At 53.6% G+C, this 22,786-nt stretch overlaps 1 protein-coding gene across 3 annotated transcripts in view; it reads left to right on the top strand.

The window, feature by feature from the left end:
* The first annotated feature begins 10,455 nt into the window (after positions 1 to 10,455).
* Positions 10,456 to 22,786, top strand: part of NDST1 (N-deacetylase and N-sulfotransferase 1) — a 62,923-nt gene continuing 50,592 nt past the window's right edge. The window contains exon 1 of one of the 3 annotated variants that reach the window (XM_030329320.1): positions 10,456 to 10,551. The gene's annotated coding sequence lies outside the window, so the exon portion shown is untranslated. Of the gene's footprint in view, positions 10,552 to 10,922; positions 11,021 to 22,786 lie in introns of those variants that run through there. The other 2 variants (XM_030329328.1, XM_030329312.1) reach the window with 2 other exon arrangements.

Raw genomic sequence — 22,786 nt, 5'->3', positions numbered from 1 at the left:
CTCCTCCGGGGCTCCAGGCTTCAGGCTCCAGCAAATGGAGACCAGTTCCACCCTCGGCGGACCCCATCTGGGGTTTTAACCACACTTCCCAGCTCCGTCTGCGGCAGCAGTCCCCAGATGCTCTCTCTGGGGTGGACAGAAACCAAGGGAGGGAGGCAGGGGCATGCCCCCTCCCCAGGAAGATTCAAAGGCAGGAGTCTCACTTCCAGGCTTGTGCGCACGGATGGAGAGATGATGAGCTGGAGGGATGGCTGGTGCGGCAGCTCCACGCAGGAAGGCCAGCACCCTGGGCACATGGGCACGCCCACCCCTCTTCCACTGGCTGGGCCAGATGGAGGGGGCAGCTGAGGGGAGGGCTCCTTGCAGAGTTTGGGGACTCTGCAGGGGCCTGGATTTCTTTCCACACAAAAGACATCGGGGTGGGGCGGGAGCCTTAATCCAGAAACAGACTTGGGGTAGACTCAGGGAAGCGTTTTAATCTGGTGGAATCACCATTATAACATTACAGAACCAGAGTATGCTGCCGAATTCTAGAATCTCTGAGGCACCACCTCCTAGAGTTGTAGCAAAACGAGGCATAGATTTTAGATCTCTAAACTGCTGTCCAACACTGTAGCCGCTGGCCACGTGTGGCTAGTGAGCACTTGAAATATGGCCAGTCGGAATTGAGATGTGCTTGTAGATGTGAAGTACCGTGGATTTGGGATTTAGTACAAAAGAATTTAAAACATCTCAATAATAGTTTCTTTATATAATTGCATGTCAAAATGCAAATGGTTTGGGTATATTGAGTTCATATGATGTATTACTAAAATTAAGTTCACGTGTTTCTTTGTATTTTTTTAAATGTGGCTACTAGAAAATTTTAAATTTGATTTGTGGCTCGCATTATATTTCTAATGGACAGAACTGTTCCAGAACCTAAGAATCATAATATTTAAAAATCTCAGATTCATGAGGGGTGCCTGGGTGGCTCAGTAAGTTAGGCGTCTGACTTTGGCTCAGGTCATGATCTCCCGGTTGGTGGGTTTGAGCCCCATGTCAGGCTCTGTGCTGACAGCTCAGAGCCTGGAGTCTGCTTCAGATTCTGTGTCTCCCTCTCTCCCTGCCTCTCCCCTGCTCACGTTCTGTCTCTGTCTCTGTCTCTCAAAAAAAAAAAAAAAATTTAAAAAATTAAAAAAAAAATTTTGTTTTTTTTTAACATTTATTCATTTTTGAAAGGCAGAGAGAGACAGAGTGCGAACGGGAGAGGGGCAGAGAGAGAGGGAGACACAGAAACAGAAGTGGGCTCCAGGCTCTGAGCCATCAGCACAGAGCCCGACACGGGGCTCGAACTCACGGACCGAGAGATCATGACCTGAGCCGAAGTCGGCCCCTCAACCAACTGAGCCACCCAGGCGCCCCTAAAAAAATTTTTAAAAAATCTCAGACTCATGAAATTGTGGCATTTCAGAACCTTAAAGTGATAGAATTCTAGAACCAGATTTCCAGATCTTTACATCGCTTATTTGAATCTTAGACACTAACTCTCAGAACCTAGCCTAGAAGAATTGGAGAAGACTCCTGGTCTTTCTCCCACCCAGAGTAGGGACCCTTCTATTCAACCCTGACCAGTGCTGATGAGTTTCTGCCCACCCCTTCCCATCACCTGGCAGAAAGCGCCCTGGGGCCAAGGCTGCTGGGCTCCTCGAATGATTAGTTTCTCCATGTTGGGTGAGATCTACCCCCTGCAGCTTTTTCGACCTTTGAGATTGGTTCCCAGAGCACCTTCCAGGGCCTTCCAGACAAGTCTGCATCCTCCTCCCCATGAAAGGTAAGGACTCTGGGTCCTGTCCCTCCCCTTCCCAGGCTGTTGGCCTACAGGCTGCAGGGACTACTTTGACAACTGTTCCTAAAGATGGGCTTCAAGGACCGCCCCAAGCAGGGACCTTCAGGTCCAGATGACCCTCTCTGCTTCCCCATCCCTCAGAACTGTTCCTGGGGTCCCAATAACAGAGGTGGGGGGGAGTCCTTCCAGCCTCTAATTTGTAGATTATCCTGTCTGTCCATCTGGATAACTGCCTGTACCTCATGGTCTCGACTCTGCCCTGTTTTCAGCTCCAGGAAGATGGGGGGGTGGGTGACCATGGGTACTGGGGCGTGGTGTGGCACAGGAATCAGGGGATCCATTTAGAGTGCCCCAGATCTGCTTGAAAAGTGAGACTCTGAGAGGAAGAAGGAAGAGGCCTTTTCCCCAACCGAATCAGGAATTCCAAGGCAGGACTAAGTGGCAATGACTCAGAGGGCCCCAGCAATTCAGAGGCGGAAGACCAGAGGTCAGTCAGGGAAGGCTTCCTGCAGGAGGTGGGACTTGAAGGAAGGGGTGGGGAATTAGAGTTGTGAAGAAGTGGAGGTGAGGGAATCCTGGGCAGAAAGGATGTTTGTGCTCAGGTCCTGAGGGGCCCAGGCTGCCTGGAGTAGAGGGGTCAGTGGCGGGAGGGCTGTGAGGGTGGGGCAGCTGGCTGAGGGCAACCTGTGGGTTAGCCTCTGGGGATGGGAGTGTATGCTAGAGAGAGAGGGAACTCCAAAGAGTTCCAAAGGGTCCCTCACTCTTCCCTCCCCCAGCCCCGCACCATCTCAGGACAGACCCAGCCCAGGCAGGTCCCTGTGAAGAGGGGCCTCGGAATGATAAAACTTCCGTGCCTGTTGGAGCAGATAGCCCCAGACCATCATGCCCGTCACGGAGCCAGCTTCCCACCAGGTCAGCTCTGCCCCGCTCCCCGTGCTGGCGCATCCGCAAGGGCCCAGGAATGATGTCAACACTTGGTCCTGGGCGTCCTTGCCCGGCTAGTTAGTGCCACTTCCTCAGCTTCTGCTCCGTGTGCAGCGGGGCACTGGGGACGGCTGCCTGGCAGGGCCCTCCCAGGTCGTCCTGGCTGTGCTACATCAGAGGTGATGGGGGCAGGGCTCTGCCCCTCCCTGGGCCTCAGTTTCTCCATTTCTGGAAGGAGGCAGATTAGGACTAGTTCAGGAAATAAACTAAGATGCCAAGGGGGCCCATAATGCGAATGATGAAGTGGACTGGGCATGTGTATGAAATGGTGGGGACCAAGGAAAACGGGACAGCAGCCTCCAGACCAGGTGACCTAGACCTAGACCATCCCTCCCAGCTTTATGTGGGGGGTATGTGTGGGGCGGGGGGGGGGTGGGCTTCTACTGGGGCCCGCAGTCTCAGTTTCTTTAGCTAAAGAATGGGCATTATAATGCTTAACCCCACCCCCAGGGTGGGGGGTGATGAGAATGAACTAGGATAATTGTTGGAAATCTTATAGAGAAATGCCCCCCCCCACTTTGATTAGTGTAATCTTGTTTAAAAAATGTTTGTGTGTGTGTGAGAGAGAGAGAGAGAGAGCATGAGCAGGGGAGGGACAGAGAGAGAGGGAGACTCAGAATCCAAAGCAGGATCCAGGCTCCCAGGTGTCAGCACAGAGCCTGACACGGGGCTTGAACTCCTGAACCGTGAGATCATGACCTAAGCCAAAGTCAGCCACTTAACCGACTGGAGCCACCCAGGTGCCCCTGATTAATGTAATCTTTTGATTGAGTGATGTTAAAAGTATTTAGCTCCAGGGGATCAATTGAAGAGGATTGAAGAATGAGGAGGCCAGACAGTGGAGGAATGGATGAGAAATGGCCTGGGGGAAGGGGCAAGGCCAGGCAGAGTACCTCTGACCGGCAGCTGGCAGCTGCAGCCAAGAGGTTTGGGAAAGAACAGTCCCTCCAGGCCCTTGGCACCTGCCACTCTGACGGCTGAGCCTTCCACTCCGCTTGCCAGGCTTCAACTCAACCCTGGACCCTGCCCTGCCCTCAGGCGACTTTGAGCTCTTGCAGTAACATCATTTAGAGACCACCTGTGTGTGTGTGTGTGTGTGTGTGTGTGTGTGTGCGCGCGCGCGCGCGCGCGTTTTTTCTTTCACCAGGTTGTAATTGGTGCATCACAATGAACACAGAAAAAAAAAAGAAATTAAGCGATTTACATTTGTTTGCAGAACCCTTTACCTCTTCCGCATTGTGAAGATGTTCACCCTCCTTTCCCTCCTTTCCCATTCTAGCTGTTCTATGGGTCCACAGGGTCAACAAGAAGAAAGCAGGCAGGTGGCCCAAAGATCACGTTTAGCCTCAGCTCTGCTCCTTTGCCAGCCATGGGGACCTCCTACAGGTTAGCCACATCTCCACTTTCTCATCTGCAAAAGGGGAGTGAAAAATCTCCACTGTGTCTACCTCTCAGGACTGCTATGTGGTGCCCAGCACTCGGTTTCCAGAATGAGAAAATGCTTTCCAAAACAAAGGAGAAGTGCTGCCCTGGAAAGGGATTGTGCTGGGTGAGCCAGCGGCCAGCGGCGGCTCCTGAGAGTGAGGGACAGTCTGGGGAAGGGGCGATATGGATCTTCAGGCTCTGCCCAAAACAGGAAACTGGCCCCAGAGATGGAACTGCTTTGAAAACCAGTTGCAGCATCAGTGAAAGTGGGTGTACAACAGGGAGGAGTAAGAAAGCCCCCCCACCCCGGCAGTGAGGGAAGGGAGCACAGAACCTAGGTGGGCTTGGACAGTGTGGGGGCTCATGGCCCCTCGGCACCAGGGAGGTGGGGTGGAGAGTGACAAGAACACAGTCCTTTAGTTGGATGGACCTGGATTTGAACTCTCCTCAGCTACTCCTGTCTGGGCGACCTCGGGGAAGGTGCTTCGCCTCTCTGAGCTTCATGCTGTCTGGGTTGCTGAGTAACAAACAGAAAGTGGGTGGCACGCACCAGGGCAAGTAATTAATTAATTGCTGTTAATTGCTCCTATATCCCATCTCAGACAGACAGTCTTTGGTTGGTTCCCAGAACATTCTATATCCATTGTCCATCTGAAGCATGGATAATCTGCCCATTTCACAGATTTTTTCCTTTATTTATTTGAGAGATATCAAGATCTGCCAGGAAGCACTCAATGTATGTGTGTGTGTGCGCGCGTGCAAGTGCGTGCATGTGTGCATGCGTGTGTGTGTGTGTGTGCGTGAGAGAGAGACAGAGAGAGAGGAAACTGTTACACCATGTGGTCAGTGTTGTAATTACGGTGACTGTATTCTCCAAACCACAAATCAGGTCACGTGGCCTGACAGAGGCTATTTTCTGCCTCCCCTGAAGTCCAAACATGAAATCACATGTAGTTACACATTCATTGAATCACCTTGTATTTTTTTAAAGAAGCAAATGACATGAAATTTGGATTGTCCTTGACAAATCCCCCTGTAGTCCGAGAAAACTCACTAGAGCCATGACTGGGGCCCTTAAAGAGCCTTGGCAGAGGCAAGATGACTTCCCGGAGGAGGTGTTGCTTAAGGGGCCTTGAAGACTGAATAGGAGGTCTCCAGACAGAAAAAGAGGAGGTGGCCTGAATGCCCTTAGGACATTTAGAGCCTGAATGCTCTAAAGACAACCTTGCTAGGAACTGGGGATTCTGGCAACTGTGTCTGCTTTCAGTTACTTTTCACTTTCATTGTTCCAAAGACCTGCCGCAAAACAAGATTGTTACAGGCCAGTGTAACCACATGGTTACCCTGCGTTGTATCTTCCGAGGCATGTACTCGTCCTCTCTGCCGTGGACTATGCATTCCTCAGGGGCAGGGGCCATATCTGTCTTGCTCGTCTCTGTGTCCCTCCTCTCCTGTCCTCCCCCATAAGGATGGCATGAGGAAGACTATAGGAGAGGTACTAAAAATGTCAAATAAATAAATGAATAAAGTGCCGTTGATGAACTTTTCATAGGTAGACAGTCTCTCTATTTGGTCCTGCGTCTACTGAATTTCAGCTCATCTGTTTGGTTAGTGACTCTGTGCGGGCTGCCTACCCCACGTCTGACACTGTGCAGGGTGGTGGGGCTCTGAGGGACGTGAGACCAACAAGGGCCTGCCCACACAGAGCTCACACTCTAGGGGGAGAGATGGGCAGAGGACAAGTAACTACAAGGGTGATGAAGAGGGGGTGAGACATGTAGACCCGCAAGCCTGGTCTGGATTAGGGGTCAAGGGAAAGCCCCGCAAGAGATGGAATTTAGCCTGAGACTTAAAGTACCCTAATTAATACTTAACATTTAAATAATGTCCACCCTGTGGTAGACACCACCCTGAGGGCTTTATGTAATTAACTCACTTAATACTCACAACAGCCCTGTAAAGCACAATGCTATTGTTGCCCCCATTTTAGAGGTGAGGGAACTGAGCACAGAAAGGTTGACAAATAGGACCAAGGTCACATAGCTTATAAGTGGAAAGGCCAGCATTCAAACCCAGGCAGTCTGGCTGAGTCCGCACTGTTATCAAGGACTTAGTCAGGTAAAGGGGAAGGTGGGACATTGCTTATTTAGGATAAGAGGTGAGGCTGGACATCAAGGCAGGGAATTTATCCTAAGATCCATGGGAAGCCATTGGTAATTTCAAGGAAGAAATGAGCATGATGAGGTTGCATCAGAGGGAGCAAAGCGGGAGGGAGGGAGGGAGAGAGAGAGCAATTAACAGGCTGTGAACATGGACCACGGTAGGGACAAAAGAGCTGCTTGGACTAGGGTGGCAGTGGTGCAGAAGAAGAAATGGGGTTGTTAGGTTAAAAACAAATCTGGAGGCAGAGCCAATGGGACTTGCTCGTGAAGGGGGTATGGGGACAAGGGGCTGGTGTCAGATTTCTGGACTAGACATGTGAATTGGGGACACAGGAGGAGGAAGAGGAGGAGGAGGAGAAGAAGATCTGGCTCTGACTTGCGGAGTTGGATAAAGGTGACCTTCGGACAGCCCAGGGACATGTCAAGTGGGCGGAGGAGAGGCCACCTGGGGCGGAGGAGGGGGTCTGGGTCTGGGGGAATTGTCAGCACAAAGAAAGTCCCCAAAGCTCTGGGAGGTGTGGGTGGGTCCTGAGGGGATGGAGGAGGAGGGTATCTGGACCGCCTTCCTCAGGACTTCCTGGGGTGTGGTTGGAAACGCAGGTCCTCAGCTTCACCCAGTTCCATGGAGGCAAATCTTCTGGGTTGGGCCCTGGGCCTTGCCTCCTGGGAGGCTTTCTGGGTGACAATGAGTTGGAGGGCCTTGGGGACAGCTTGGTGAACAGCAACTCTGAAGACTTGGGAAGCGTCGGAAGAGGTAGCCACCCATGATGGGGAGTTACCCCAGCTCACTGCTGCCCCCCAAACGCTTTGGACCTGCAGCTCCAATGATGAGATGCCAGATCTCCATCAGCTTGGTCAGGAGGATGGCTTTGTGACCTGACTGGCCACCCTTCCCCTCAACCCTCCCACAGCATGGCTCTTATCACCTCTTCTACCTGCTTACAGCCGTCTTCTCCACCAGGTCCTCAAGATAATGTCTGATCCGTGGAGCTTCCCCCAAGAGGTCACCTATCATTTGCTCCTAACCCACCTCTCCAGTTTTCTTGCTCATTTCTTCCTTCCTGCTTCCTCCGCCTTCTCCTCCTGCCCCCTGCCTCCCGCCCAGGCAACACTCAGCTTTTCCTGAGCACGGTCTATGTGGCCTTTGCACGGGTTGTTCCTCGTGCTGAATGTGTCCTTCTGCCCGCCCCAATCCTACCCGTTCATCCTGCTCCTGCTCCCAGGCTGCCTCTCCCCAAAGCTCCCTCATTCTATTCCCCTCTTACTATGGGCCATAGCCCTTGCCCTGGTCCTCCCTAGCAGGCAATCCCTCCTGGACACAGGAGGGACATGCAGATTGTCTCAGAACATGCTCGTCCACTTGACTGCAGACCCATGTGTCTTTCACCCCTGCTTCTCCCTTACCGGTACAGGAGCTCAGTGCCTGGCACAGTGAAGATGTTCACAGGACCTCAGGTGGGTGGAAATCGTCTTCTAACATTGTTTTTTAATACTTGGGGCACCTTGGGGCGCCTGGGTGGCGCAGTCGGTTAAGCGTCCGACTTCAGCCAGGTCACGATCTCACGGTCCGTGAGTTCGAGCCCCGCATCAGGCTCTGGGCTGATGGCTCAGAGCCTGGAGCCTGCTTCCGATTCTGTGTCTCCCTCTCTCTCTGCCCCTTCCCCGTTCATGCTCTGTCTCTCTCTGTCCCAAAAATAAATAAACGTTGAAAAAAAAAAATTGTTTAAAAAAAAAAATACTTGGGGCACCTGGGTGGCACAGTCAGTTAAGCGTCTGACTTCGGCTCAGGTCATGATCTCACGGTTCATGAGGTCAGGCCCTGCGTGGTGTTCTGTGCTGACAGCTCAGAGCCTGGAGCCTGGTTTGGATTCTGTGTCTCCCTCTCTCCATGCCCCTCCCCCACTCATGCTCTGTCTCTCACTGTCTCCCAAAAAGAAATAAACATTGAAAAAAAATTTTTTAATGTTTATTTATTTTGGAGGGAGAGAGAGAGAGCATGACGGGACAGGGCGGGGGGTGGGGGATGGGAGGCCGAGAGAGAGGGAGACACAGAATCCAAAACAGGCTCTAGGCTCCAAGCTGTCAGCACACAGAGCTCGATGTGGGGCTTGAATTCACAACCCATGAGATGGTGACCTGAGCCAAAGTCAGATGCTGAACCAGGTGCCCTGGAAGTGGCCTTCTAAAGCAGAGATTAGCATGAGTAAGATTCTAGGGGGGCTTATTTAACCTGCCTAAGACTCAGAGCATATTCAAGGACTTTTAGATCATTGACCACAGGAACATAGATGATAAAGGATAATTTGCTGGTAGATGCTGATTTACGAGTGGCAGGGCTGGAGTATGCACTAAGAAGTCACAAGCCCATCTTTGAATGGGGCCTGCAATTTGGGCCTGTGACCACCACGATTAGGCTCCTTCCTGTCTGATGATACTCCGCCCAAAGCTGTCACTTGGGCACAGCTAGGAGTCAGGAACCCAGTCCCATCCCCCAGCACCTTGTGGGGCTTAGCATCTTTCCCCTGTGAAACATGCATGGGCTGGCTGAAAACCTCTTCCCCCCAGCACAAAGTTAGTTTTTAGGGGGATTGGGGTGAGTCTATCCTACTCTCACATGTCAGGTTTGGCTTTTCTACCTCTCTTGGCTCTGCTCTGGTTGCTCATATACTTTTTTTTTTTTTTTTAGTTTATTTATTTATTTTGAGAGAGAGAGAGAGAGAGAACAAGCAGGGGAGGGGCAGAGAGAGAGAGAGGGAGAGAGAGAATCTGAAGCAGGTTCGAGCTCACAGTGAGCTGGACGTGGGGTTCGATCTCACAACCATGAGATCATGACCTGAGTGGACATCAAGAGTGGATGCTCAACCAACTGAGCCACCCAGGCCCCCCTGCTCGTATGCTTTTTGAGCTTTGTTCCTACAGTTAATCTTGAGCCTCAGAAGGTTCTTAAGAAACTACCAATCTACTGTTTTCCAAATTTGCCCCAGCCCCACCCCAGGTCCACAGAGTCAGGACCGCCAGGGGAGGGGCCTAGTTACATACTTCATTAGCAAGCTCCTCAAGGCTCACTAATCGAATTCACCCCTCCCCCCCCAGCCCCCCCCCCGCCGCATCCCTCCTGGTTCTGGATGGTTCATGGTCGCCAAAAAGCCCCTACCTAGTCAGTCAGATCTGAGCAGCCTCTATTCAGCTCTCTATGAGCCTCCGAGAAATCATCCCATGTCTCTGGGCCTCATTGTCCCCATCTGTTTCATGAGGAAGGCCACTGTAGTCTGGCCTAACTTGCAGGGTCCTTGAGATGGTTGAAATGACACTGGGGATGGGAACCCGAGGCTCAGTGGGAGAAGAAATCTGCACAAGGTCATCCACCTCTTCAGCTGCCTGTTACGTGCTAGGCGCTAGGGATTCCGCTGGGAACAACTTGTTGGGGGAGATGACATTCTAGTAAACAATGAGACCAGTAAATGAACCAGATAATCACGATAAAGGAAATAAAGGGGTTTTCAAGAGTCAGGGCAAAGGTGGGGTGGGGTGGGGTGGGGAAGGCCTGCCCAGGAGGGGTCACTCCGGCAGAGACCTGATTGTCGGGGAGCCGTCCGGGGAGGCCCTGGACAGTTGTCATAAGCCCAGCGGCGGCAGAGCCGGGAGGACCCCTCGGGCCCGGCCAGGGCGCTCCCAGGGCCCCCGGAGGCGCGGCGGGCGCGGGTCTTTGTCTCCCTAGTTTTCTCTGAAGCCTCTCCGACCCCCAGCGCTGTTCCCTCTTTGACCCCGAATAACTTGTGGGCTTCCCCCGGGCTTTGTTTCCCCGGGGTCACCGCCTCCAGGACGCCCGGCAGCCGCCCGGGGCCCTCGTGGGTCCCGCATCTGACACCCCCTCCGGCCCCCGCCCCCTACCCGCTCGGAGACAGGGGTCAAAGGCAGCCCGCGTCACGTGGTCGCCGAGCAGCACCGAATCGGCCGGGAGAGCCGAGGGAGAATCCGGGTGGAAGCCGAGAAATCCAGCCCCGATAGCAGCTCCCGGTCCCGCCCCGGCCCCCGCCCCGGGGCGCTCGCCGCACGCCCGCCGGCCGCCGGGGCCTCCGGAGCCGATCTCGGGCCGGCACCCACGCTCCATCACGGGATCGAACCCCGCTCCCACGGCCGCGATTCCGGGAGGTAGGCGCCGCGGCCAGCGAGGGGAAGGGGAGACGGGCTGGGGGCCCTGGGCGCGCGGGCTCGCCCCTCTGTGCGCCGCCGGCCTGCGGGGTGCGGGGGCAGCGCGCCCCAACTTCCAGCTCTCGGGGAGACCCCCACCTCCCCGCCGCGGGATCGCGGGGCGGGGGGGTGGGGGTGGGGGGTGGGGACTGCGAGCTGCCCCAGCGCGGTGCCGGGGGCCGGGACTGGGGGCTGGGCACCGGGCGGGGGAGGGGGAGGGGGAGGGGGACAGCGGGCGGGAGGCGGAGCGGGCGGTGGCGGCGGCTGCGGCGTGGAGCGGGGGTGGGAGCGGCGGGAGGCGGCCGGCGAGGGGTTAACCCCGGCCGGGGCCAGAGCCCGGCGGCGCCCGCACGGCCGGGGGGGAAACCCAGGCGTCCCGCGGCTCGCCGGGAGCGCCTCCTCCCCCCGGGGGGCGCCCCAGCCGTGGCAGGTAAGAGGCTGGGAGGGCCGGGGCCAGCCAGTCCCCTGTCGCCGGGCCGGCGGGGCCCGAGCCGGGCGTGCAGGCCGCGCGGGGCCCAAGCGGCCGCCGGCGCAAGTTTAGTGCGGGCGGGCGCCGGGCGGGCGAGCCGAGTCTGCCGGGCCCCGCGCACGGGGGTGGGAGGACAAAGGGGTGGGGGGCCGCGCTGGGGCTGGGGGCAGGCCGGGGTGCGGGCGAGGGCAGCGCGGCAGCTGTAGGTCACGGATAATGTCACTCACGAGGAATGCCCCCTCCCCCTCCCCTACTCCCGAACAGGGGAAACTTTTGTCTGGCGAGGGAGGGGGTTAGAGGCCGGGTCCCCGCTTGGGGCAGGGTGAGGCGGCCGGACCGGTTTTCTCGGGGCTGTGAGAGCGGCCTGGTCTCTAACTCTCTTCCTCTCTCTGGTTCTCGGGAGCGTGGAGCCTCCGCTTTGAACGCTGCTCTTTAACACCCTGGGACGGGGTGAGGAGGGGGCACTGGGACAGGATGGGAATCGGGGGACTGGCCTCCTGGCTCTTAACTGGATTGAGCACAGGGGTCAGCCAGGAGCCATGCTAGGCCCAGGGGATTCAGGACCCCACCCCTGTCTACCCCTAGCGCTGTACTTCCCCCCCCCCCCCCACTCCGCCCCCAATCATTCAGAATGGCCTCAGGCAGTCCTGCCCCTGGTCTTGAGGTGCAGACTGACCTGGATGTCTGTCACTTCCCAGCTCTGTGACCTTGGGCTGGTTCCTTACCTTCCCCTCACCTCAGTTTCCTCACCTGTAAAATGGGAAAAATATAGTATATTCTAGAATAAGGATGAGATGAAAATCTGTGGTACCTCAGTAAACTGTGGCATGTTTATATTCAACAAGTATTTATTGCATGTTTACTATGTGCCAGGCACTGGGCTAATTGCTTTGCTTTGTTTTTTAATGTTTACTTATTTTTGAGGGAGAGACAGAGTACAAGCAGGGGAGGGGCAGAGAGGGAGACACAGAATCCCAAGCAGGCTCCAGGGTCTGAGCTGTCAGCACAGAGCCTGATGTGGAGCTCGAACCCTCGAACAGGGAGATCATGACCTGAGCGGAAGTGAGACGCTTAACCAACTGAACCACCCAGGCGCCCCTGGGCTAACTGTTTTATATATATTATTTTCTTCAGTTCTCCCGCTTTACTATGAACCACATTTCACCGAGGGGGAAACTGAGGCACAGGATGGTAAAGGCTGTGCAGGTGAGAAGTGGTGGAACTTGGATTTGACTCTCCTCCCCTAGCCTGAGTCTCACCTACAGGTCTCTATAAAGTCCTGCTGTGACTGAGCTCATGGTGTTATTTTCAGTTGAAATTATGAGGACACTTGTCCCCTCTCCCCATCACCCTCACCCCCAGGTGATGCTCCTTCTGCCTGGTACTGGTGCAGGTTGAGGTCTTGTGCCCTGGCTCTTGTTACTGTGGGCAGCTGGACCAGGAGGGAAGTCCAGTGGAGCCTGGGCCCGGACCTCTATGGTGGTCCGACTTCTGTTGCTGGCTGGGTCCGTGGCAGGAATGCTCTCCCAGTGAGGGTGGTGCAGGAGGAGCTGGTCTCCCTGGCTCCAGCTAGGGACAGCTGGTGGCTTTGTCAACAGGCCTGTCCCCGGCACCCAGGAGAAGGCAGAACCTTTCATCTCCATTCAGACCAGGTCACTTTTAGATCAGCAGAGAGCAGAGGTAGGGCCAAGAAGCCGAGCCCTTGGGGGCGATGAGAGACAGAAGGCCAAAGGATTTATATCACAGGTGTCCACTTGTGTGACTCATCAGCAGGGTCCTTATTGCTAAACTAATGGCCTGCCCTAGGTGCTGCAGCCCCAAAGGTCCCCGAGGACAGTAATGGGGGGGTGGACTTTGAGCCACTGTCAGGATTACAGAATCCTAATGGAAAATGCTTGTGTGTACTGGGTTTCTGAACCTGGGGCACAGTGTAGACCCTCAGTAAATACTCTGAGTGAATATGCATGGACCCAGACTTCCGCCGGTTTCAGTGCTCTGTGCTGGCCCAGTCTTTTGGCGAGGGTACCATCTCATGACTGCTGATCAGGCTCTTATTGGGGGCCTTGAGTAATTTCTTTAAACATGGAAAACAAATTTCTAGTTAATAAATGACATCTTAAAACAATGGAGTGGGGTAGAGAATGAAGGTTCTTGGGAAATGAAAGTTTGCGTGCACATTACTGTCCTAGATGCTCCGAGGGCTGTGCCAGCACTGCGTCTGGGATTTGCAGGGTCTGTAGGTTTTTGGTAGGCTCCACGAACAGGGGGCCTTCCTGGGCTGACAGACCACTGTCAGCTTCTAGGAACAAGAGTGGAAATTCCACTACTAGCTGGACTTTGAGGGGACTCAGAAATGCGGGGCGATGAGTGGAGGGGCTGGGTGGGTGAAAGGAGCCCTGAGGGATGGGGGTGACCCTTTGGCATGCGGCCAGACTGTCCTTGTCCTCGTGATCAGAGCAGAAAGAGAGGCCTCTGGGAGAATCAACAGGTGAGGGAAGGAGCCAGCAAGCAAGAAAAAATGGATAGTGAGCCTCCTGTCAATAAGGGGCATGCAAGAAACAGTTTTAATTCACAAGTTGAGGATGTGGTCGAGTGTGAAATCATAGGCTGAGGGTTGGCCCAGGAGCCAACTGAGAAACTGCATCTGTGACACGTAGAAACGGGCTCTGGTCTCAGCAGCTCCAAGCTCTCTCTGCTCTGGGCTTTGGGCCTGCTCGACCCGTCCGTCTTCCATACTTTGGGACCAAAGCCAGGCCTGCAAGTCCCTAGAGACTGGGCAGACTTCTGCTGGCTTGGAATTTGGTTTGGGTATGGCTTGAAATATCTGGACTGTTTGGAGGACTTGGACATACTTTACATGAAATGGAACATTAGGGTAATTTGTTAAATATGTATGGAAACTGTCTGCGGGGTGGGGTGATGGGGAAACGAAATGGGGTGAGGATGAGATGCTGCTTGTTTCTGAGTGGAGAGGCTGCTGGTCTGATGGGGGAGGGAAGACGAGGCTCAATGATGGTGGAGAGGCAGGACGTGGTCAGTGATAGATGGGCTTTGGAAGGTCAGTAGAGAGGAAAAGCTCTTCTGGTTGTTAACGTCGGCAGGGCTTCCTGGGAGAGGAAGTGTTTGTGAGGATGCAGGCTGTGGGAAGGGGGGCAGTGGAAGGCAAGATTGGGTTCTGGGGACTTTGCAGCATCCTGCTCAGGAGTTTGGATTTTATTCTGTAGCCGGTGGAGAGGACAGAGGGTGGTAAGCCGCTCGTTGAGTCGATGCCTGTGGCCATGTCTCGTGCCAGGCTCCTTACAGACGCTCCACTGAAATCTCACAATACCCCTGCCGAGCAGCTGCTGCCGCCGGTAATCCCCACCCCTGCCCCATTTTCAGATGGGGAAATGGAGGCTCAGAGAGGCCTTGAGTCACTTACAGAGCGGTATTGGAACGCAGGCCAGAACTGCTTTTGCCCTAGTGTGCTGTTCCTCTCAGAGGTCATTTGGCCAAAGATGGTGGTGAGACTGGTTGTGTTGAGACCAGCTCAGAGATGATGCCAGTTGGGGTCCAGCAGAGAGCTGAGCAGAGTCTGACTCAGGCGGTGGGACTGAGGAAAGGAGGAGGAGGAGGCTGAAGGACTTTGTAGCTGCTTTGGGGCTCGGGCTCATCACAGGTGACCTGAGGTTTGGGGAAGGACCCTTAAGTGACAGCGTCACTGCTTCCAACCCCTGGCAGGGCTCTCTGTGGGCAGAGGGCATAGTCTTGCCTCCTGAGGGCAGAGACAGCAGCAAGAGTGACAGGAGGCTAACGGGAATACGATGCCTCGGGAGAGGCGAGGTCTCCATTGCTAAAGGTAAACAGTGACCCTGGAGAGAGGGAAAGGATGCCGAAGGCGTGTGCTGGGAGGGTCAGACCTGGGTGACCTCTTTCAGTTCCCTTTTCTTCCGAGAATCTCAGCAGTTGGGGTAGTGCTCGGCCCATTTCCACCCCCTGTTTTTCTCATAGCTCTTCAGAGCTGCCCCTTCCTGTGCTTCGTGGGAAGTTCCCCATGCTGGCCTGGCCTGCAGTGCTCTGCCTGGGAGAGTCCTTACCCTGTGGAACACAGTCAGCACAGCTGACCTTCCAGGGGCCCCTCGGGATGTCTGGACCAGCTGCCAGAGCTGCCGGGACTGTGGTTTCAGGGGGCTGGAACCTTAGGCTTCTATTTCCCCGTCTGTGAAATGGGTTCAGTCTCTCTTTCCTCAAATGTGTGGAAAGAAAGCTGAATCATGAATCAGTCTGAACCAGTAGGAGTTGAAGGGAAGGGCCAGTGGGTTTGAAAGTGAGGAGTGGGAGGGGTGGAGGCAGGGCTGTCCCCCGCCTGCCCTTCAGCAATGGTTAATGCAGGGTCTCCTGGTCTTGAAAGGTCACCAGTAGAGGCGCTTTCTCCTGCCTGTGGGGCTGGTACAAAGTTCTGCCCATCAGCTTCAACTCGGAGGTTTGGAGCTTGATAGAAGGTGTGGATGTGAATGTCTGGAACTGTATGGCCTCCGGGGTAGAGATAGTCTGCCACCAAAGGAGTCACAGAGGGGACCAAATCTCTTCCCTAGATGGAGGAGAGTTTACGTTAAGCTGCCTCCTAGCCCTTTTTTATTTCTACCTGTCTTGTTTCTTGATTCAGACTGGATTAATCTAATGTTAAACATATGCATTGTAAATGAGCATTTGCTTATTTGGAGGGTAAGGTATGGGAGGTAGCCCACTATGTGACCAGTGCCCCATCTCCCATTCCCCCACAAGCCTCAGCAGAACCTGCCCGTCTCTGCTCATGGCGAGGATGCTGAACCCCAGTCACTTGCCCTCACCCCCCAATAGTCCCCCACTGAGGCCCAGCTCCGGTGTTACCACTTCCCTACAGTCATTCCTAATGCCATTGGACATTGCCTGCTCCCTGCTTTTGCATGGGAAGAGCCTACTATATGGCCCTGTCATGGGGCCCTTCACACACCTGGCTTTGAATTCTGGTTTCTTAGGGACATATCTCATTTCTTCTAGGCTCCAGGCTTTGGAGGCAGGGGCTGTGTGTGGCCCATTTCACCAGGGGGGAGCATTGCAGAGTGGAGTCAAAAGTCATGGGTTCAAGTCCCAGCTCTGTCATCATTAGCTGTGGGATCTAGAGAAAATTACCTAAATCTTAAATCCCTCTAGGCTTTAATCAATGAGGATAGTAATAGTCCTGTTTTGCTAGGAGAGTTGAACAGATCAGTGCCTCACCCAGAGTAAGAGCCTAGTAAGTAGCTCTTCAAAGATAACAATGGGTATTAATATTGTTTATACCTAGGGGGTGGTCTGTCTTTTCCGAGATGGAAGGAAGAATCCTTAGGGTTTGAGTTCCTGAACATTCTGTCTCATAGCCTGGGAATGTTTATTTGGAAGAGGAAACTGAGGCCCAGAGAGACTGGGCAATTTGCACGGGGTGTGGGAGCTGCCAGTCTTATCCAGGAGGCCGGACAGGATTTCTTCTGTTACACCTGTTTTCCTCTTTTGTCCTTTCCATCAAGGTTAAGGTGCTCAAGTTCCATAAGGGCCCGTGTCTTCCCTAGTGGCCATGTTGAATGGTATCTAAAACTTACGCCAGATAAGTTGGCCTGGCTGGTAGGTCCTGTGGCTGTCCTTGAGACGAGGGCACCATGCCCTAGACTGTGCACACTGTGGGCTGGCACCTCCAGAGGCCTCCCACCGAGCCTCCCTGTGCCCTGGGAAGGGGGACGGGATGATGTCAGGGAGAGGTGGCCTGGTGTAGATCTTGGGGCAGGTCACTAGAACACAGGGCAGAGGCTGGGAGCTAGGCTCTGGACCCAGATGGCCTTGCTGGGTCATTTCCTACTTGTGGCACCTTGGGAAGCTCTTCAGTGCCTTCCTCCATTCAAAGGGGATAGTAACGGTCCCCATCTCACAGCATTTAGAAAGATAATGCAGGAAAGATGCTTAACTATAAGCTGAGTCCATGTGAGTTATGATTATTGTTGTAGCTGGTGATGTTGTTATTGAACAGGGAGCTCATTCCATCCTCTGAGAGCAGGAGGAAATAGGCACTTGTGTCACCCCTCCTGGTAGCAGGTGTGGCCACTAAGGCTTAGCAAAGTGGAAGGCTCAGCCTTTGCGGCATGGGGGGGGGGGGTTCAGGCTCAAGGGATTACCATTACGGGCTGCTGGTTTCTGAGGGGCTGCTCTGGCCAGACAGAGCAGACTTACTCTGTAAGGCACCGGAAATGAGGAAACGTAAGCATGCTCAGAGCTAGCCAAGATGGAAGGGGTTGTGTGGGGAGGTGTGGGGCAGAATCGCAGCGCTCACATGGTTGAGATGTGGTGGAGACTCTGGCCTCGTTCACACCCGAGGTCTGGCTGAACGAGGCAGGGTGTGGATTCTCATCACCCCTAGGCTGGCCATGGATCGGCCTGTCTGGGCAGGTCTGGGGTGGCGGTCGGCGGAGGTCTGCCGTAATCATTGTTCAGTGGCAGCCACCTCTGGTCTACACTACCTGTCCAGGCAGAGGCCAGGTGAGGAGAAATGAATGTCGTCATCACAGGGCCTTCACTTATGCATCACTGTCTGTCCAGATTCCCTTCCTCCTCTTCTTAGACCACGGCAGCTCCTGCTAACGCTTTTACAGGAGGGTTAACGTCACATGCTCATGGAGGCTCTTCCTTATTCACCTGCAGGTTGAGTCCGTGGTTCTCAGGGTTGGCTTCTGAACTAGTAGCATTGCCTGGGTATTACCTCGGAAGTCGCTAAAAATGCAAATTATCTGACCCCACCCCAGACCTACTGAATCAGAAACTGGGATGAGGGGGGAAGGAGGGGTCCAGCAGTCTGTTTTAAGAAGCCGCCAAGTAATGGGGCACCTGGGTGGCTCAGTTGGTTGAGCGTCCGACTTCGGCTCAGGTCATGATCTCACGGTCTGTGGGTTCAAGCCCCGCGTCGGACTCTGTGCTGTCATAACAGCTCGGAGCCTGGAGCTTGCTTTAGATTCTGTGTCTCCCTCTCTCTCTCTGCCCCTCCTCTGCTCACTCTCTGTCTGTCTGTCTCTCTTTGCCTCAAAAAATAAACATTAAAAAAAAAAAAAAAAAAGAAGCGTCCAAGTAATGTAGGTGCATGCTAAAGTTGAAGAAAAATTTGGTTAGAGGGGCACCTGGGTGGCTCAGTCGGTTGAGTGACCAACTTCAGCTCAGGTCATGATCTCATGGTTCATGGGTTCGAGCCCTGCATCAGGCTCTGGGCTGACAGCCTGTTTCAGATTCTGTGTCTCCCTCTCTCTCTGCCCCTCTCCTGCTCATGCTCTGTCTCTCTCAAAAATAAACGAAAAGAAAAGAAAAGAAAAGAATAGAAAAGAAAAGAAAAGAAACGAAACACTTGGTTAGATAATTAAAAAAACAACAACACAGTTCCCTCCTTGGGCTCTCAGCATATTCAGACACCCAGCAAATGTTGAAGACCCAGAGAAAAGCCCAGTTTTTCTCTACCCTGTCGTCAAGGATCCATCATCTTGTCACATCTCCAGGAGACACTCTTGTGACACAATAACAAGGTTCAGTGGAACCCCAAGACAATTATAGGAGACAGTGGTGGGGTCCCTTAAGGAAGGCAGGATGAGGGGCGCCTGGGTGGCGCAGTCGGTTAAGCGTCCGACTTCAGCCAGGTCACGATCTCGCGGTCCGGGAGTTCGAGCCCTGCGTCGGGCTCTGGGCTGATGGCTCAGAGCCTGGAGCCTGTTTCCGATTCTGTGTCTCCCTCTCTCTCTGCCCCTCCCCCGTTCATGCTCTGTCTCTCTCTGTCCCAAAAATAAATAAACGTTGAAAAAAAAATTAAAAAAAAAAAAAAAAAAAAGGAAGGCAGGATGAGGGGACTTGAAGGGTGGGGGACTTTGTGGGAGGCAAGGGTGGGTTCCAGGAACAAACCAGCTGTGTTCTGGGGCTGGGGCCAGGCAGAGAGTGTGGATCCTACTCCAGAGAAGGGTGTGCGTGTGTGTTTGCGCATGTGTGTGTGTGTGATCACAGTGGTCAGATGTGGCTTGAGAGGGTTAAGGGACCTTAGCTGTCACCAGTCCAGTTGTTTTAAACATCTCAATATTTTTATTTTTATTTATTTTTATTTTATTGAGAGAGTGCATGTGAGTGGGGGAGAGGCGCAGGGGGCAGGGGGAGAGAATCCCAAGAAGCCTGGCACAGGGCTCGATCTCATGACTCTGGGATCATGACCTGAGCTGAAACCAAGAGTCAGATACTCAACTGACTGAGCCACCCAGGCCCCCCAAGTATGTCAATAATTTTAATGAAGATGATCATATCATTTTCACTCAACATTTTTTGAGACCTTATCTGCTTACTCGGCATAATCCTATAAAGTAGGCACTATTATTGTCCCCATTTTATAGATGAAAATACTGAGGCCATACAGCCATAAGGTGATAGATCTAGGAATTCTGTAGAATTCTATAGAGGTGCTTGGAAACACGATCTCTTTGGAAGAAGGGAAGTAGGAGATTGTCTTGGAATGTTTATGTAGCAGGCCCCACTTGGATTGGTTTTTTAAAGATGCAAAAATATGTCAAATATCAAATGAGTGAATTAGGTTTTGGCAGGGTGATGGGATTGTGTTGGGATGATTAGGGCTGAAGCCTCCATGTTGGGGCCTCTGCTGGACACTGTCATTCTTTCTATCTTATGGACGGCCATTTGAGGTACACAGAGACTCACTCAGTGCTGAGTTCAAGGTCCCACAGCTAGGACAGGAGATAAAATCAGAGAAAGAAAAGAACCCTCTTCTGGTTCTAGGAGGAGGGGTAGGGGTGGGGGTCAAGATCAGAGCCCACTGTCCAGTGCTGTCCTTTTCTGCCTCAGTGTCACCAAGGTACTGCTGAGGAACTGGAGGGCTTTCCTGACACAGCGGGAACCCTTTCGTTTCTCAGTGGTGAACCAAGGAACAGGGACTTGCCCACACAGGGCCACACATGGCGTCATGATGGGGACCCGAACCCGGCGCTGTCTCTGTTCTGACCAGGGAAGGCTTTGTTTCCCGAAAACTGCCCCTGCACCCCACCCCATCTTTGGCGGCCTGGGTAGCCATAGCCCTCGGGGTAGCCCAGGGCAGTGCTGGGGGCCGAGACGGGAGTGTCCTGGGGAGAAAGCTGCCAAGGAGAGGCGGGGCCGCCTCCGAGGGAAGAACACTCAGAAGCCCAAACCCCAGACGGAAACCCAGTGTATTTTCTAGGTCCTGAGAGGATATTTGGAACAATGGAAGTAGGATGGGGGAAGTTGGACTATAAAAAGGGCTTCTTGATATCCTTTTTAAAAAAAAGTCGTCTTTAGGTTGGACTTTTGTTTCTCTGAAGGATGTTTATGTAACTTCCTGAAAGCAGGGTCCCAGGGAGGCACAAAGTTTGTCAGATGCCACTGTTTATACACTAGGCTTTGAGCTGGGAAGGACTGGATAGGGTGGTCTCCACATTTGACAATTGGTGGAACTGAGGCTCTGAGAGGCAGGACGAGCCTACCTGAGGTCACGCAGTGAGACAGCGGGAGACTTGGCACTGGAGCCTGGGTCTTCTGGGGCCTTGCAAGGGGCTGTTGTCTTGACCCACTCCTCCCAGGGCCGTGGCTGGCATGGGAGCTGGGCAGGGGCCACGGAGGGGTCCCCCTGGGAAACACTCAAAGCTGTGGAGGTAGGGCAAGGCCAGGGCTGGTCTGTAGTGAGGTGGGCTCACTGGATGTTGAGTTGTGTGGTGGGCGGGAGGCTGGGATGGTGTGCTTGGTGATGCCACCCCCGTCCAGATGCCGGGGCCCCAGATGCTGTTCCCCGTCTGCCCGGCAGCTGGGAGCTGTGACTCACACCCAGTGGGTGCAAAGGCAAGGGCTATTGTATGTCGTGATTTATCCTGTTCTCCTAGCCCGAAGGGATGACTAGACCCTGAGCCCTGGTTCGTGCCCACGCCTATGAACTTAAGCAGCTGTGAGTTTGGGCCCCGTGTTTATAGATATGAGGCATCCCAAAGGGCTCGGGGGAATCCTCTTTTTCTGCCACCTCCTATCTCTTGATCCTACGTATCCTATGATCTTGACTCATCCATTGTCACCAGTGCAGGAGTCTGCGTGCCCCTGAAATCACGCACAACATTTCGTGGGGATTTCTGTGCATTTTTTCCTGCAGAGAGAGTCTGTAGGTTTCATCAGGTTTTCAGAGGACTCGACTCCCTGCCGCACCCCCCCCCCCCCCGCCTCCCCGCCAAGTGCTGACAGGAGGACAGGGGCCCACATGCATGTACTGCCTGCCGCGAGGAGTTGCTGAAGGGGCGGGGTGGTTCCAGTGTTCTAGCAGAAAGTAGCCTGGTGGCAGCAGGTGGTGCAGAGCGTGGTCTCAGAGGCCAGTATTGGGGTCTAAGCCACACCCTTCAGTTAGAAGGCCTGTGACCTTGGATAGGTTGCTGTGTCTGTGCTTCAGTTTCCCAATCTGTAAAATGGGAGTAATAATTGTCATCTCATGGTGTTACTGACTTTTAAATAAGAGAATCCATGAAAGGACTTATCCCAGTGCCTGCTACAAAGTCATTACTCAGTAAAAGTTTGCTATTATTATTAGTTCCAGCTCTGCAGTCCTCTTAAGTGCCTTATCTTGGGGTCTTAGTCTCCACCTTTAGCTCTGTACTCTGTGTTGGGCTTTCCAGGCGCTGCAAGGCAAGGTTGGAGAGTAGGGGTAGACAGGGAGGGAGGGAGAACCCTCTCTGTATTTCTGGGCCTCTCTAGCCCAAGCCCTCCCTGGTGCCTTGAACGTGGCTTTGTCCTGAGGCAGGCTTATGTAACCAGCCAGGCCTGGCCAGGCAGGACACGATTCTTAACCTCGTTTTGTCCTCCATTGTCTCTACCTCTGATGGAGCTGTTGCATTAGTTGATCTGTTCCTCAAGCTCCAGGGATGAAATTAACCTGTGCTATCCTGCCGCCAAGTGATGTAATCAGGAGGTTTGCTGGGAAGGTGGCCCCTCCTACCTCCTGGGGATGTTCAGAGCTGATGCCTCTGTGCCTGCTTTGGGGATGGAGACAAGGACTCTTCTTTAAGAGGAAAGACAGGCCATAGGCTAGGGGGCCTTTGACCCATGGCCCCTGTGGTTCCAGTGGGTGTGCGTACCCCTCCCCAGGATTCCCTCCTAGGAGTGAAGCCCCACCATCTGGCAGCCCACACCAGTTCTCTCCCAGGAAGCCTTCCGGGGACCTCAGCTGCAGGGGAGTTGGCTTCCGCTGAGCTCCATGGCACGTTCTGTGTCCCTTTCAGGAAAACAGAGGCCACAAACTGGCAGGCCACATCTGCCCCATGGGCACATCCTACTTAACCCATGCCAAAAATTGAGCTAATTGCCAAGAGGAGATTTCACCTAAAAATCCCTATTTCTGGCTTTACTTCACAAATTGGAAGATCGGAAGACCTTGAGCCTACGTTCTTTTATTTATATTTATTTATTTATTTATTTATTTATTTATTTATTTATTGTTTTTTTTTAATATGAAATTTATTGTCAAATTAGTTCCCATACAACACCCAGTGCTCATCCCAACAGGTGCCCTCCTCAGTGCCCATCACCCACCCTCCCTTCCCTCCCACCCCCTGAGCCTGCATTCTTAACACACACTTACCTGTTTTTTCTGGCCCTCCAGGTATTTGAGTTTGTAACCCTATCCTGGAGTCATGAACTACTTTCTTTCTTGTGTTATAT

This window comes from Lynx canadensis, chromosome A1 (assembly GCF_007474595.2).
Source record: "Lynx canadensis isolate LIC74 chromosome A1, mLynCan4.pri.v2, whole genome shotgun sequence".
Classification (NCBI taxonomy): domain Eukaryota; kingdom Metazoa; phylum Chordata; class Mammalia; order Carnivora; family Felidae; genus Lynx; species Lynx canadensis.
Note: the sequence above shows the minus strand (reverse complement) of the source record. Positions and strands in the feature narration are given on the sequence as shown.